Source organism: Numida meleagris, chromosome 3 (assembly GCF_002078875.1).
Source record: "Numida meleagris isolate 19003 breed g44 Domestic line chromosome 3, NumMel1.0, whole genome shotgun sequence".
Lineage (NCBI taxonomy): Eukaryota > Metazoa > Chordata > Aves > Galliformes > Numididae > Numida > Numida meleagris.
In genome coordinates, this window is record NC_034411.1 from 32,641,549 (window position 1) to 32,658,534 (window position 16,986).

Sequence of the window (16,986 nt, forward strand, 5' to 3'; positions counted from 1 at the left end):
TGAGTACATTGCTCCTAGGGCTGACTAATTAGGATTCTTGTGTGTGTCACCTTTATTTGTACATGTTTGTCACATAATTCTCACACGGTGTCTGGTTTGTTTTGAGGAAGATTTCACAAGAGCCTAAGTAAACCATGAGTCCAATTTTTAAATTTGATTTGTAATGATACACAGAATCTGAAATGCTTAACAATAACATTGTTAAAAGCAATTTCGCATTGCAGAAAACATCTTGCTGGAAAATGAGAACCCACTGACTTCTAGTGTTTCCAGTGCTCAGTGTGAAGACAAGTGGATGCTTGCGGTGACAGCCTCTCTGAGGGACTCTCTTGAGTGGTTATCTGTAGCTGTGTAGCTGTGGGACGCTTTGCCTTGCTGTTCACTCTTTGGTACAACCGAGATGGGGTCTGATGTCTCCTTGGGGCCTTTCCACAACATCCTTCTCACATGGTTGAAGAATTTGTACGCATATTGAAGAATTTGTATGCATATTTTAGCTGTCTTGAAGCTGTCGTACCTGCACTAGCTTCTACAGTAGCCCCCTGCCTCACATCTCTCTTCACCAGCTCCCAAGGACACAGGCTTCTGTAACAGAAGATTGCTTTACTCTTATCTGCTATGGGGATATTTTTGTCTTCTTCTTATGGTATAGTGCTTCTCTCTTCTAGGTGAGCTATAGAAACTCCTGACGTGTTAAAAAATGTTTGGTAGGAATAGGCAGAGAAAACTGTTGCACTAAAGTTTTAAGACTTGCAATGACATTCATTGTGCAGGCTAGACATCTGAATGCTTCTTGAATATTGAGTATCATGAAACTAAAAATTAGAGCAGCTGAAGTCTGTGCTTTTTACATGAATAAGGAAAATTCAAATGAGTTCTTATTAAAATTCCCATCCATCTTTAGTTATAGGAATCATGAATCAGAAACAGACTAGGCTGAAAGCAAAAACTTCATTTCCTCATGTGAACATCTGAACCCCAGTGCCCATGACTATAACACCTGTGCTTTGATTTGGGCCTGTATTTTATGTTTAAATTAAAGACATGATATTACTGCTAGATATATGTTTCATTTTTAGGTCAACATTTTCTCACCACACTGGACTCCCAACTGTTACCAAGAACTTTTGCAAAAATACACGGAGTACGTGCAAAGGTACAAAAATAGGAGTGTGCTCCGAGGTTCTTTTTATCAACCTGTTTTTCCTGACAGCTAGCTCTAAGGTGAGCTGAGAGCTCCGATGCTTGATGTTAGTTCCACAGCTCTTCAGTAGAGTACTAACGCTACTAAAGCCAGCTCCCAGATTATTCCAATATAACAAAGATTTTACCTTCAGAATGTGTTACTTCGGTACACTTGCAAATAAAACTTTGTCAGATTAAGCACTTAGAAAATTTAAGGCTTATTGTGAAGGAAAACTGCATTTACAGATCTTATTGCTTCATTATGATGATAAGAGCTCAGAGTCCTTAAACACTGTTCATGTTCTCCTTCTTACAGTCACAAAAGGGCAAAGAGAATTTGCACTTACCTATTTCAAACGATGTTTTGTGAAGGCGTAAAGAACTTCTAAAGGGACTGATTACAGAAAATTACCTTGCATTGTATGAGCATGAGTTGATTAAGTTTAAAATAAATACAGTCATTTCAGGAGGGTAAAGTTTGAGAAATTAAAGGAAGTGGTTAGTAAAGTCAACTGGACTGAAGTACTCAGAGATTTGAATGTGGAGGAGGCTTGAAGTCTCCCTTAATGAAAATTACAAAACCTAGTAGGAATTTGCCAAACAAGCAGAGGGGAGAAAATTGTAAGGAAAGATTTCCAAAGCTATTTGAGTCAACAGCCACCTCTGAATGTTGGTAGGAGTAAGCACATAGCAAATGAAGAATTATTGCAGGGACACACCAGCAAAGAAGTTTGCTCATGCAGATCAGAAATCACAGGATAAAGTAAAAAATGCCAAATATCAAGATGAATTAAGACTTCTAAAATAAATGTATTCTAAAAAATTATTTAGCCCTTAAGTGAAGAGCTTGAGAAAACGAGTAGGGTGGAATGCATTTAATATGGGATGGATGTTCAGGTTAAGTGAATGTAGTTCAAGTACAAAAGTAGCATTTTTAATCAAGAAAGAAAAGTAAAATGGCTCCTGGGAGTCAGGAGTGGCAGCAGAAGGCATGACAAGAGAACTGGAAACTAGATGGGAAGATTGTTCCAGAAGCCAGAAAAAACTCTGAAATAGCAAACTGTTGTGAGGAATATCAATGTTGAAGAAAAGGAGAAAATGATATTCAAGCACTACACAGCTCGTGTAGTGGGTACATGCTGGGCTCCCACAGAGCCATCTGTGAAATGCAGATCAAAAGATCATTATTTTATTTGGTCATCTTCAATTTAATTTGGGAGTGTTGAGACCTCAGTGACTGCCAGCACTCCTGTAGGTGTGGAGGGAGCAGTACAAATGCCTGCACATGCATGGGGATGCCCCCAGCAAAGCAGCAGAAATCTCAGCCCCTTCCCCTGAGTCTTCCATCAAGAAAAAGACATCCACGAGGCTGCTCTATACTTTTGTTTAACTTGTAGCAGGGACTCTGGTCCTGGGTCCAGGTGAGGTAAGAAGGAGATACAGAACTGATATGCACCCCAGCTCTGCAGGTGCTTGAGAGCTCTCACTGGAGGCACTGGTTTCTGAATATAGTGAAGAGCAAGAGCCAAATGATTGATAGTGCAGCCAAGGCTGAGAGGATGGGGTACAGAGACTGAGTAGATGCCACAGGTGAAAGCAAAGGGTTTTTTACGAGGCAGTCCTAGAAAATAACCCTGTGGTTCCTTTGTGGAAGAGCAACACTGGAAAACAAAGACAAGAACTGAACTTCTCCCGTAAAAGTCAGCTTATAAGTCTTGCTCAATAGAAACTAAAAAACTAACAGAGCTGAATTTTCCATATATTAGTTTTGTTCATTTAAGGCACATTTTGCCACGTCTTTGGAACATAAAATTACTGCAATATTTACAAATGAATGGCTAGCATTTCAGGCTAATGACTCACTAAGTGGCCTTCCATAAATAAAAGTTAAGGAGCCCTTTGAGAGAATTTTGGAAGAAACACTGAAGAACACGGTGCATGGTACAGAGGACAGAATTCAACTAAGCATTTCTAAAAGCAAATCACACCAGCATAACCAAATATTTAAATATTGATAAGACCACTGATCTTCTAGAAAAGTTAAAAGCTCTAGATTAAATTGAATCTCTCTAACTAACAGTAAAGCATCAGATATATCACAGATGGGAAACTAATACCTCAAATGGAGAAGATGAGGGCTGCAGCAAATACAGTGAGTTACATGAAGAGCATAGTTGTGCTGCAAGAACAGCTATATGGAGAATAGGCTGTTCCATTTTTGGGACTGATTTTCATTAATGATCCTGATGCAAAAAGTAAGCTAGTGAGAGTTGCTGACAACACAAGACTGGGAGGCATCACCAGTGATCAAGAGGAGTCTTGCAGCGAGAGATTAGAGAAGGACGAAAACTATGAAATGCAGCAGTACATGTATCAGATTAAGGAGTGCAATCCAAAATAGTCAAAGATAACACAATACCTAAAAATTAGATTTGGAGTTGAATTAACTTTAGATTATCTGGTATGGTGATTCCACATACCAATGAGTCAAAGCTCAACCTTTTGATCTTTTAAATCTGAAATGTCCTTAGATTAGAGAGAAAGAAAGGTAATCAAACAGAAAATAAAGAGAGGGGAGAGCAGGAAGGCAAGGACTTACGCAAGGTCTTGGACTAAGGACAGGTTAGAGCTGGGACCGGTTCTTGCAGTCTGTCCTCTGTTCTTGCAAAACAAGGAAGGTCCACACATCTACCAGATTGTTAGAAATGTGTGAATGTACTGAACTGATTCTATGTGGCAATGCCCCGTAATATGCTAAGGGAAGGCACACTGCCCCACTACTGACCAGTGCTCCTAAGAGGCAATGAAGCATCTCAGAAGAGTACTAGATAAAGAGCCGAGGTCTTCAGGTCCTGAGCTGTCTCTTCAGAACAGGGTATGTTACATGCCTCAGTTGGTTTCTTTGCAAAATCATCTCTAAGTTTTGGGCATCAGAGAAGTCTGAGCACCTGACACTATCTCTTCACATTCCAAAGAGGTGACAGTATAACAGAATGAGATGCACTGCTTATCTCGTTTGTGAATTTAGCATCCAACATGGAAACTTCTAATATGAAAAGTGCTAACATGAATTGCTTCATCAATACCATTTTGCTTCTCTTACCTTCTGTCCAGCACAAGCAAATTTTAATTGTCAAAAACCTTTGGCCGTGTTAAAACTGTGGTAGCTAAATCTTTTGCTGAAAAAAATGTCCTATGCAATTCCTCTGTAACTGTGAAGGAGTGAATTCCCTGGATCACAGTATTTTATTTGTTCTAGCTCGATGAAATTATCTCATCTTCTGCATCTCAAAGCCTATTGGCCATGTTTTCTTTGATTTCCACCCTTCTTAGCTGTATTATGCTGTTTGAGTTTTTTCATCAAAAAAAAAAACCAAAAAAAAAAAAACAGGATACAAAAAGTAAATGAGGGAAATGACGTGGGCACTGGCAATATATTCACACATGTAGCGGTCAAATATATGCATCAAATTTTTCAGTAAGTCATTTTCAAAAATGACACCTCAGTAATCTCTGCTCATAGCTCATCCCAGCCATTATGAGGCGTTTTGCTTCTGGTAGGCATCATGGAATATATATGTCATGAGGAGGAATATAAAGGAGATAAGAAACATCTTTCTGGCTTGATTCAGGGAGTGTGTGCAAAGGGATCAGTGAGGGAAATTTGCCTGAAGCTTTATAGATACACTTGCAAAAAGGGAGAAATATGCATTCAAGATTGGTAAAGCTGGAGCAGGAGGGCCAGGAATGATGTGACAGGAGATGTGATAGATGTAACTATTATGGTAATACAGCCTTGGTCTGCTACAAGAATTTTTAAACCTCTACATATTTTTATAACCTGTTCACTTTAACTCAACTTTCACAGACATGTCTTGATGTGGGGCAGGGTGTTCTGCATATTGATACTGAGAAACTGCCTGCAGCTTTCCAAGGCTGCTTATAGATAATTTCTTAATCCATTACCAAGAAGGATATTTGACACATTCACTTGCATTAATTAAGCAGATGTAGAAGTAGATGGGAGCAACTCTTTGGAACTTTCAGCAACTCTTTGGAACTTTCTGAAGAAATCAGTTGAACATTGCCCGATTGTTGTCCTTAGGATGTAACAGAAAATGAAAGTTACATAGATAACTTTCATATTTAACTAGTTGTCTATTTAGAATACTTACTTACAGCTTTTTTTTTTTTTAATTTTTCTTCTTGCTAATTGCAGCATTCGCTGTAGAGTGGTTAAAAAAAGACATATTTGAAGGGAAAAGTCCCTCCTAATAACAAAGAAATTTAATGTAATTACAAAATTATTATTTGTGTATTCTTTACATAAATACATTCTTTGAATTCTTTTCTAATACTTCGCAAATCCTTCATCAAAATTATTTTCTTACATCTGACAGAAACTCTGTAGTTGCTGAAGATAGTTTCCTAATTTAAAAATAAAACTTCTCTACATTCAACATTCTGAAAATAGATTTATTTCATTTACCAGTATTTTCAAAACCAAATAAAGCAGATGGTTGTGACCTGCCTGATCTATGAACAAAAATCATGGCAGAGTAGTATAGATCTGATGCCCCCACTAGCTTGACTTCTAATACAGATTACCAGGACTAATTTACTAAGAAGCACAAGACTCCTCGATAATTAATTTATTTAGAGGAATACTGTAAGATATCACTTTCAGGGCAGCTGCAGGAAGTACAAGGCCTTCTACAGTTTTCTTTCAGTTTTCCTCAAAGAAAACCTCAGTCTCCAAAAAACGCAGCACACTTCCCATTTATCTTTATCAGTAACACTTGCTATTTAAAACTGTTCATCAAACTGCTGCAAAATCCCCTTCTTACATATGCAAATCAAGTTGCATCATTATATGTTTCTCAAACATGATATTGGCTGTGGACTAAGGAAGTATGAATATCTAATTTTACAATGGACCACAAAGAAAACAAACCTAGCTCTCCTTGTTGAGCTTTCTTGGCAGTTTAATTTGAGAACACCTTCCTGTTATGATAGCTGGAGAAGAATTTCCTGCACATATCTGCTAATAATGCTGTAAACACTTTTTCTTTGCTGTCAAAGATTTTTTGATGTCCTTTTTTTTCTTCTTTTTTTTTTTTTTCCAAAAAGCAGAATCTCCCTGAACGTAGGAGGCACTGAGTCTTATGGGGCAATATGTACTGAGGAGCATATTTTCATTAGGTCTAGTTATTTGCTAAGATTAATGGTAGGAGCAAACTTTGGTCTTTTCCAGCTTGGCAACATTTCTTAATTAGACTCCTTGCTTGTTTCTGTCATTTACTAATGTGGGACATAATGCTGAGATCTGTTGAGCACTTGGCTATTCTCACTCTTTTCTGAAGTTTTTTCTCCAATTAATCATCACATTTCTAAGTCTGAAGACAGAGTGCCTACTAACAGTACTGTCTAACTATTGCTTTTCCTTTTTGGTATAACAGACCGGGTTTGTAAACAATTTAAATAAATTCAGTAGGTTGTCTTGGCCTTACCCTTACTGATGATTTTTCCTGTCTAGGCCTTGGTAATAACCATGCAAAGATTTTGAAATCTGGCTGCTTTGACCTTTGTGAAATGAGGGCTCCTCTTGCCAGGGACTGGAAGAGCTCCTTCCCCATAGAGTCCCTGCAGGACATACTGACCAACCCCTATGGCCACATGAATGTGCGCACTGCCTCTTTCAGCCTCGCCCTATTTTGTTACTGCTGGACAGTTTATTGGATGGGGTTGAAGAGACAGATGCGGGAGTACAGCTTGGTTCACACTATTTTGGAGATCATTTTGGCTTGTAACAGCTGGCCTGCATTTGGGGGACCTCACAGCTGCACTGATATAAACAAAGGCCTTTGGTGGTTCTTGGCTGGAGGAAGGACAGCCTCCCTCCCCCTCAGCTGTAGATCGCAGGACAATACACTCCCTGCACTATGTAGGGAGCAGCAGCTTCATTTTCTGCATTCACCAGATGGAGTTTATCCACTGGTCAGGAGAATGGGATAGTTGGGTCCAGCTTCCTCTTCGCTCCTTCCTTGCCATGACCACATGGCAGTACGGCCCATGGAGGAAATCTGAGGGGCTGAGCCTGCCCTGCCTAGTGGTCCACTCCTCTCTGGTGATCCAGCCCTGCTGGGGTTCCGGCCCTGCCTAGCAACCAGCCCTGTGGCCCTCTGTACCTGGGGCAGCAGTAGGTGGGAGGAGAGGGCCCGCGCTCTGGTGCCCACACGTGCCACCACTTGGCCAGGGGAAATCTTTTAAGTCTTCTTCCCTGCATGCTCTTACAATAGCCAGGGTCAAACAATCTAGCCATTATTGTGTTACCCAATAGAGCACACACATACATAAAAAAAAAAGAAGCAAATCTTGTTTTGCATCAAGGGAAAATAAAGTTGTTTTTGTTTTTTTAAAGCCCAAATGAAATCATGGTGTTTTATGGATATTTGTGTCATCTTAGGAGAATGACTCCACTCAGACTAAAACAAAGGCTTCTTTATGCTAATAACCTTTGAAATGAAAGTTGTTTTCTCCAGAGATCTTCTTTTAAATAGAAGTCTTTCCCACAACTCCAGGGAAGAAAAACTTACATTCTTTTACATAATTAGTCAACAGAAATATGTATTAAGATTAATACATGCCTGTTTTTTTTTTGTGTTGTTTTTTTTTTTTCCCCCACAGTGAACTATAACTAACTTTAATTACCTGGCAGATACACGTTTTTAAGTCAATCAGTAGTTTGTCTTTACAAGCTTAACAGAAAAATGCTATTTAAAATTAGAGCAATTACCCTAAATGCACTATAGCTAAGTAGCATGTTTGTTATATTCAGTGTAGTCTTACATAAAGATGGTAAATCACTTCTTTAAACTCCTATACGCAGCAAATGCGACCCTAGATTTGATTAAGAATCCAAGAAGAAACTTCGAAATTTGCTTATTAAATAGATCGTAGCCAAGCAGATGTAAAGAACATAAGCGCTACATAGCTTTTAATCATCTCTCCTTATGCTGTTGTTCTCAGTGCAGATGTTTGCTGTGGGAATAACAGCTCCTTAAGGGACACAGCACTACAGATTACTTCCTGGAAAATTTGGCACAGGGTGGCTTAGAGGGAAACTTGCAGATTTGGGTTGTGTGCTGGCAAATGGGAGAGAAAAGCAAAACAAAGTGTGTAGTAAGTGAAACAAAAGCACAGACAACTTACATATCCCTTGCCAGCTTTTAAGGGAATAAAAGCACTTGAGATTTTGCAGTGTCTTACTGGAATAATTAGAACTACATAATATTTGGAATATTCAAGCCCAAGAAAAGCTTAAGAAGATTAAAGGGGAGAAGTTAAATCTCCTGTCAAGGAAGGAAGAGCCTTGGCAGGCTTAGAGAGAGAAAGCACACGGAGGACAATCCATGGCCTGAGCTGGGTGTACTTCCTTGCTGCTAGCAAACACATGTACGCACATCACGAATGGGAGCTCAAAGATCCTCTCAGAAAAAAAACATTTCAGGGAAAATAAAGAGATCCATTTATTTGTTTCTTCCAGCTTCCTACTGGCCTGGCACTACAGGCCTCCCAGCTTCCACTTTTTTCAGACCAATCTTATCACCTGGGGCTGTGAAGTGCCAGATAAGGACAGTGTGTTGAAATTTATAGGTGAAGTTTGTCACTGCTCACCTGTCTTGTGTCGCTGCCAAGGGGTCAGTAGCCATTTAATAGTAGGAACTGTCATTTTGAAAACCACTATGACAGATCTAATGCCAGACCCGTTTCTGATACCTTTATTGTGTGCTGTGGGACCTTTCATGATCCAGACTCTGCTCTTGTCTTTATATACTACTACTACTACGAAGCAGCAGAAAGTAGGCAGCTGCAAAATGGAGCTGTGGGGGAAGCAGTGTGAGAGACATGAATGCCTTAAGACCTGAGTTCAAAGGAGGGATTGGAGGACTGCTGCCTACAACTCAAGCACAAGCCCGCATAAGGAGGATTACATTCAAGATTAGACAGGCACTTTTGTTGTCTTTGATCCTGGTTTCGTAGATGACAGCAGGTTGCTAGAAGCTGTGAGACTCAAGAGAAGGCGAAGGATTTTTATAGCAGGTGGGAAGTCATGTCAGTTAAAGCATGGAAATGGTGAAAGAGATGGCTTCTAGCTGGTAATAGCTGGCTGACATCAAACGGTGTGGTCATCATGCACCATGAGGGCTGCACTTCAGCTCTGGTCAGGTTTCAAGTGTCCCTCCTTCTTTATAGCTGGATGCAACTGAATACTCTGTGGTAAAGAATAAACAGTTTGACCTCTAGATAGAGATGAGTAGAACTCCAGTGGGTGTGGAGGGCAACAAGTTTTAAATGTTTGCTCTGTCCTTTTCTTGCAATCAAAGCCTGTATCTTAATTTATGAAAAATCTGTCTCCTGACATAAACAGCTGCGCATTCATCGAGCATAAACAGAAGCATATGTAATGTTGATGACAAACTAACCTTTATATCAATAGACTAACTCACGCTCTCACCAAGGTAACCTGACTGAAGACCAAAGTCTAAGAGAAAGCAAGGCTTGAGATCTCATATTGACAATCTATCCTACAAGAGTTCTTCCCTTCTTTCACCTTGGAAATGTGCTTTGGACCAAAGTGTCGGCTTTTAAACATCCATACTTTCTAGTCAAGCAACCTCTTACCACAAGATTCCTGTCCAATTCCACTTACAGTGTCAAGTCCTGTTTTCCAGAATTTAACTGAGACTAGAAAATGTTTATTTTGGTCTTAGCAGACCTAACAAGACTTAACTTAGTAAACTGAAGTGACAGAGGAAGTCCTCTAATGCCAGTTATCAGCTGTTGCATTGTTCTGCAGAGAGATGGACTTCAGTGGTGTCCTCATTTCCCTGGCCAAGGGAAGCACAGCCATATTCAACCTACTGACATTCATTTCTAGAGCACTTCTAGACACCTTCACACTAACCGGCTTGTTGCATGCCCAAACCTAGCAGGATCAATGGAATTATGAGCCGTGCTTTGGTGTTTAACCAAAGGGTGGGTAAGTTCCTTTTCTCAGTGTCCTAGGTTGGGCAGTAAGGCATGGGCAAATTTCTTAGTTGCCCCACTTCATTTACCTCCATTTTTGCTCCTCTTTACTGCTGAATGCAATCTCTCTTACATCTGGTCATCCCACACTGTGCTGAGGGACTGTCTCATTCACCACAAAGTCCCGTTTCCCTGAAAGTTTCATCTGAAAGATACAGCCCTTCATTCTCTGCTAGTGATCAGAGCTCCAAGACATCTTTTCTTCTCTTGCTATCTGCTTGGACTGGTCTCTTCCCTGTGACACATGTTGACCATGTGCTGGGTGAGCATTTTCCCTTCTAACATAAGCCACATTCTTGGTACTGCTGCATCAGCAGCATCTAACTGGATGGGAGCAAGGAAGGAAATGCTGAATACATTTGAAAAATCACTCACAGCCAGGCAGCTTGAGGACATGACATATAAACTTTTCAGAACATGCTTTAAGGGGAAGACATTCACTTAACCCCATCTGGAGCACGTAGCAAGCTGTTTGCCTTTGTTCATTCCTTTCGACAGTTCTGGTGACGACAGCAGCAGATACTATTTTTATGAAGAATACCACGTGGTGAGCACCTGCATGAGTAATGCTTTCACTCCACAGTATTTTGTCCTGCATACTTTTTGTAGTCTCAATTTCATTGCTGGATTGCAGTTTTTCCCATTAAAAAATGCAAAATTGGTATTTTCTAACACAGACTTCACGACAGGTAAAAAACAGATAAAATATAATAACAAATGGAGTGCTGAGAGCAAATGGATTCTTGGAAAATGTCAGATGAAAATGACTCTGAATCTGACGAATTCATTGTGGTGCCCTCTAAAAAGAAGACATGGGAAGAAATAAGAAAGAAATCTGTGATGAGCATAGAAAATATTCATTGTTTACCATGAGAGAGGTTAAAATGTGCTGACTACTTATCAGGTACACACAGAGGATATTGTGCCAGGCGCACAGATTGATGGAGTATAAGATGCTTTGAAAACTGAAGGTCATATAGATGGCATACTGCAAATTAGATATTTAAGCAGATGGCATGGGCATTCAGTAGTCCACCTGGTTTGAAGAGGGAATTTTCTAATGTTGTACAAAAATGCCAGCGAATAAATAATAAAAAAAATCAGATAAGTGGGCTAAACTGTGCTAATTACTTGTGAATGCCCACATTTGTAGTCTTGTCATTTTTTACTCATAACAGTTTTTTTTTTCTCTGTAATGTAGCCATTAGCCTAGTCACACCTGATGCGACGTATCAACAGTATGTGGGGAGGGGGAGGATGGGGCAAGGGTGGTATTCTGAGTGAAATTTCATGTCCAATTAATGTCATAACTACCTTTGAAATTTTTCCTTTGTGAAGGAAAAAGTAACAGAGTTAGAACGATAGAAATTTAGACAACCATACCTGCACTTTGTCACTGATATTAGTGACAGAGAGGGGGACATGGAAAACTAAATAGAAAGTGAAAAATAACCCCCACGAGAAGGTCAGGGTGGGTAAGAGACAAAGTAATGAGAAAGAAAATGTACCTCAGTAACTGCAAGCCTTTTTCAAAACAGTAAAGCACACTCCCTGCCTGTGGACATGGTGCAGTTGACATATCATTGGGGCAGTACCATGTTGACTACTTGGAAAGTGAAAATAAATGGAATTCTGGTTTTGAGGCAGGAGAAAAAAAAATCAGAATGGTTTAGGTTACAAGGGGCCTTAAAGATCATCTAGTTCCAACCACCTGGCCATGGGCAGGGTTGCCACCCACTAGATCAGGCTGCTCCCAATGAGTTCTTCTCCCAGACTGTATACATTGCTGCTACTCAGTGCAACACCTTGCACTTGGCCTTGTTGAACCTAACTTAGCCCACGTGAATCCACTTTTCAAGCTTGTCCAGGTCCCTCTGGATGGCATCCCTTCCTTCTATTGTATCAACTACACCACTCAGCTGCTGCCATCAGCAAACTTTCTGAGGGTACACTTGATCCCACTAGATCTATGTCATTGATAAAGATGCTGAAGAACACCGGTCCCAAGACTGACCCCTGGGGGATGCCACTCGTGACCAGCTTCCACCTGGACATATATCCATTGACCACAACGCTCTGGCTACAACCACCCGATCAAGTCTTTATCCATCGAATAGTCCAGTCCTCAAATCCATATTTCTCCAATTTAGAGATAAGGATTTGGTATGGAGCCATTTCAAAGGTCTTGCAGAATTGCATGTAGATGATATCAGTTACATTTCCTTTGTCCACTGATACCATCACTTCATTGTAGAAGGCCCTCAGATTGGGCAGTCACAATCTGCCCTTGGTAAACTCATGCTGGCTGTCCTAGATGTCCCTTAGCTTCTCTTCTAGGAGGATTTGCTCCACAATATTCCCAGACACAGATGTGAGGCTCACTGGCCTGTAGCTCCCCAAGTCTTCCTTTCTTAAAAATGAGAGTAATGTTTCCCTTTTTCCAGTCACCAAGGACTTCACCTGGCAGACACAACTTTTCAAATAATGGAGAGTAGCTTGGCAGTTCCTTAGACCATGCACAGGACCCATTACTCATCTATGTAATGTAGTACTCTATGGCTGAGACAAAGCCATCATTCTTCCGGTGCCATTTCTTGAAACAGAGGTGCTCCAAACAGAGAGGAAGGGAGGTTTCATTAGCATCACTAAGCAGCCCATACCCTTTCTGGGATGTGATTCATTGGCATTAAATTCAACGACAAAGAGTCACACTTAAGATCGATGCACAGCTGCACAGGAATGGTTTATATATTCTCTTGTTTTCTTTTGTTTTTCCTCCATCAAACTGGGGCCCAAGAGGAAAGGAATGCTGGAGAGAGCCACTACAGTGTCAGAGGTCTATTCTGCCACCAAGCAACACATTACTGAAGCAAAAACAGAGCCTCTTTCTCTGCTTCTTGAATAGTCTGAGTCAATTCAAGATAGCGGAAAGGTCAGAATAATTAGGTGGAAGCACTCTGTTCCCCATTCAGTGGGGAAAGAAGGGAACTTTGAGTGTAGCTTTGTGCTGTGAGAAGATACTTTGCAACGTGTGCTTGTTCAATACTGTTCAAAATAAACCTCAGCTATGAAAGTGCATGGCATGGCCTCAGGATCTCTTCTTTGTTGAAATACACAGTTAAATTAGAGATGAAAGAATGATGTAAAAATGGAGGGGTCTCGGAACATAAAGAACATGGCAGTCTATGACAGTATCTGACAAAGCAATTTTCAACAATGTCCCTTTGCTCAAGAGAGAGGTATTATCACTGTATGGGCTGATTTTATTTATTTTTTTCCAGTTTATGCAGTATTCAAGATGTATTCACAGATCTACAAACGATGGTCGTGATTTGAGCACAGATATTAACTTTCACTGGAAAAAATTGCTGTATTTTAAGGAAAAGAGTCAAAATCTCAACACTTTTATTAAGAAATTTTTTTCATGGCAGAATGCCTCTAGCATTCATGAACTTAATTGTTCAACTGCATGCCAGCTGATACAATGAACTGCATTTTAGTCAGCAACCTGACTGAAAGTACAGTAGTCTTACTGGTAGGTAGATGGATTCATACATTCTGGAATGTTAATTGCTGCTTTTAGAGTAAAATTTGTCCTCTGCATTCTGACAATGGTGAGATCAGAGAAGCAAGAGTGTTGATCCATTCTAACCCCAGTAGTACAAAATACTGCAAAGAAGCTTGGTGGTACCAAGAGAAACTAACAGTTCAGCCAGACTAGCACCCTGCCTCCAAGAGGGACCAATAGCAAACAGCCTGAGGAGAGGAGGGAGCAAGGGTAAGGCAATGCTTCCCCAGAATGCTTCCCAGGTGCTCTCAGCCAGGAAGCATCCTTGCATTTAATGTCCATCACTGAACTGTCTGCCATAGAGCAGCACCGCATGAGGGATGGGATAAAATGACCCTTTCAGCACCCAAAGCAGACCGCACACTCTGATCATCTCCAAGGGCCAGGGGTTTCATGTCTGTCACCCTCAGAGAACACTCATGGGGCTGAGTGGGCTAGAAAGTTCTGAGGAAATGTGGCCATGTATGGCTGCCCTCCTGTATGGGCACTGCTGAGTCACGGCCTGAACCACTGATTGAACACCTGGAGGAAAGACCCAGTCAGCCCTGGAAGCACAGGTGAAGGCAATTCACTGTTCAACCACCCCTTCTGAGGCCTCATTTAAGGGCTGACTGCCCCAAGAAAGTATTTATTTCTAGAGATTCCTCCTTGGTAGAAGCTTTTCACTGTGAACCCGCATCTTCTGATATGGGTGAGTGATATACTTCCTTTGTAGCACCTTGCTATCATGCTGGTCCTTCCACCTGTTTTGTAATGCCTTTTCCATCATGTTGATCTTTCTAATTGCTACATCTGCACACTCCTGGGATGTGCCCCTGCCCAAAGCTCTGCAGCTCAGCCCTGCATCTAACAGGGCTTACCCATCAGGTGCTGCTGAGCTCTTTCTCAGTAAGAGAAAACAGCATTAAATGTGTTGTTTGAGCTTCGTGCTTGTTTTTAAAAGCAATATCTGCCACCAAGTGGAAAATGTTATCATTTCACCAATATTTATAGATTATTACTAGTAATAATCTCAGCATTTATCTTGTTATTCTGAAAGAATTCAAAGCAGATAGGTGGAGATGTGTTACTGAAACACAGTGTTAACTGTCTTGCTGGTTCCTTTCCTGCACAGATTAGAGACCTTGCCAAGGCACAGACTACTGTGCCTCACATGGAAAAATTACAGAGGGCTTGTGGTGTGGAGACAACCCTTAGTTCTTAGGATCTGTAGCTGGGTCTCTTGGTACAGAAGACAGCTCTGCTGAGATACTGGAACTACAGAAATTCACACTCATCTGAATCTTTTGGAGCCTTGATTTCTATTTCTTGTGCTGAGCCTGAACTGCTGCCTTGACTTAAACTATTTTCTTCTAATCCTGTCTACAATTACCATTAGTGAATTTAGCTGCAGAAATCCCAGGAAGAATGCCCTAATATATCAGTGGTTGATGAGCTAATCAAAAATATTTCCATCCCTGATACCTTCTAGAAGAGCTTCACATGTGCTACAAGAAACCAGACAGAAGTGAATCCCTTGGCCTTTGAAACTAGTGTCAGCCATTTCTACCTGTTCATTTAACATCAAATGAATAAAAGTTCCCAGCTTCGGCTCCAGGATCTTGCACACATCTAAACTAAGAAGATGTGAGATAAAGGAAAGAAACATGGCATAAGAGCCAGGAAAGGAAAATATAGCAGAAGAGAAAGAAAGCAAACTAAAAGAAAAAAAGAAAACCAGTAGTGTTGGAATCTCCAAATGAGATCAGAACTCTGTGATGTTAGCTAGAATTCTTGCACGTTGTATAAGATGGTACCAGTACTCCAATTTGATCTGGAAGACAGACTAGAGGTGGAAAATAAGGACATAGGAAGATCTGATACTAGTGAAGGTATGAAACATAACAGCAACCCTACATAGGGGAAGGCTGATAAAAAAAGGCCAAGGAGCTATGTTCATGCTTAGAAAGAAGCAAAATCGCTTCTGATAGATTCTTGGCAATACCAGGCAAAGTATTCACAGGGAAGCCAATAGTCATATACAGAAAGAAGAGCTGAACTCATCCAGCTGGTGAAGGGGCTGCCTGGCTATGCAACACTCCTCAGAAAGCAGCCTAAGTCCAAGTGATGCTTTCCCTACAGTGACTGGCCCTTGTATGAGCCCAGAGTAGCTCCATGCTTGGTCCACCCCTTCTGGTCATGTGGGGAGCACACGTACAAACAATTTGCCTGTGCTCCCTAGGCCAACCACACCCCTTCACAGGGGCTCAATCATCATTTCAAGCCCTCACCTAACAGTTCCCCTACAATGCTGATTGTGCCACTTGTGCCTATACTCATCATTCAAAGATTAATTACTCTAACATGGCTTGAAAAATTACACATGGGTGGAAGCAAAGGGAATCTGTGTGCATCTTGATAAAGGGACGTGACTGGCATGGCCAGCTCCTGGTTCCTGTTGCCCTAGCTTGCCTCAGAGCTTAAGAACAAAGATGGGGCCCCGACTAGTCACCCAGTGCTTCCTCTGATGGGCTGGGTCATAATTTCTGGCAGGTGCTTTCCATGAGTGAGAGGTGATTTTATCAAAGCTACAGGTCTTAAACAAACACAAGATGTTTAAAGAGGTTTTATTTGCTAGTAGTGCAGCAGGAGCAAGGGAGATGCAGTGAGACATTTTCCTTTGCTAGTGGCTGGACCAGCCGTTCTGCAAAATGACTTTGTTCTACCTGGGAAACCTGGAAAAATGTGTAGGTATTTAATGACCTTTTAAAGGTGTCTAGCTTAAACACATTTTATTCAGCTATGGGTGCTCTAAGGTAGGTTAGAGTTCCCTTCCTGTAGAAGAATGCCAGAAACGCAGAAAAATTACCTGGATAGTATAGCGTGCTTACAGGACTTGACTTCTTTATAAAATAACATCACTTTTCTGTTTGCCTGTGGGCTTTGATGGGTGTAGTATGTCCATTCTGGAAGAAAGGCGTAACTTTTAAAGTAAGTGCTATTATTTGGTTTTGTTTTCTCATTTGGTCCCCTCTAGCCTGGAAGATGGTAAAATGTATTGTAGTTGGAGGCTGTGTAGTGGTGCTGACTCAGTTCATGTAGATGTTATTTGCTTGCTCTGAGGGGCAGATTGAGATTTTCCAAATTATTTGTGTACAAAGTGA

The 16,986-nt window shown here is 40.9% G+C and overlaps 1 long non-coding RNA gene across 1 annotated transcript; it reads left to right on the forward strand.

The window, feature by feature from the left end:
* Positions 14,501-16,397, forward strand: LOC110396625. Its single transcript, XR_002437115.1, has 2 exons — positions 14,501-14,534; positions 14,958-16,397. It is a non-coding gene; the product is annotated as an uncharacterized LOC110396625 (long non-coding RNA).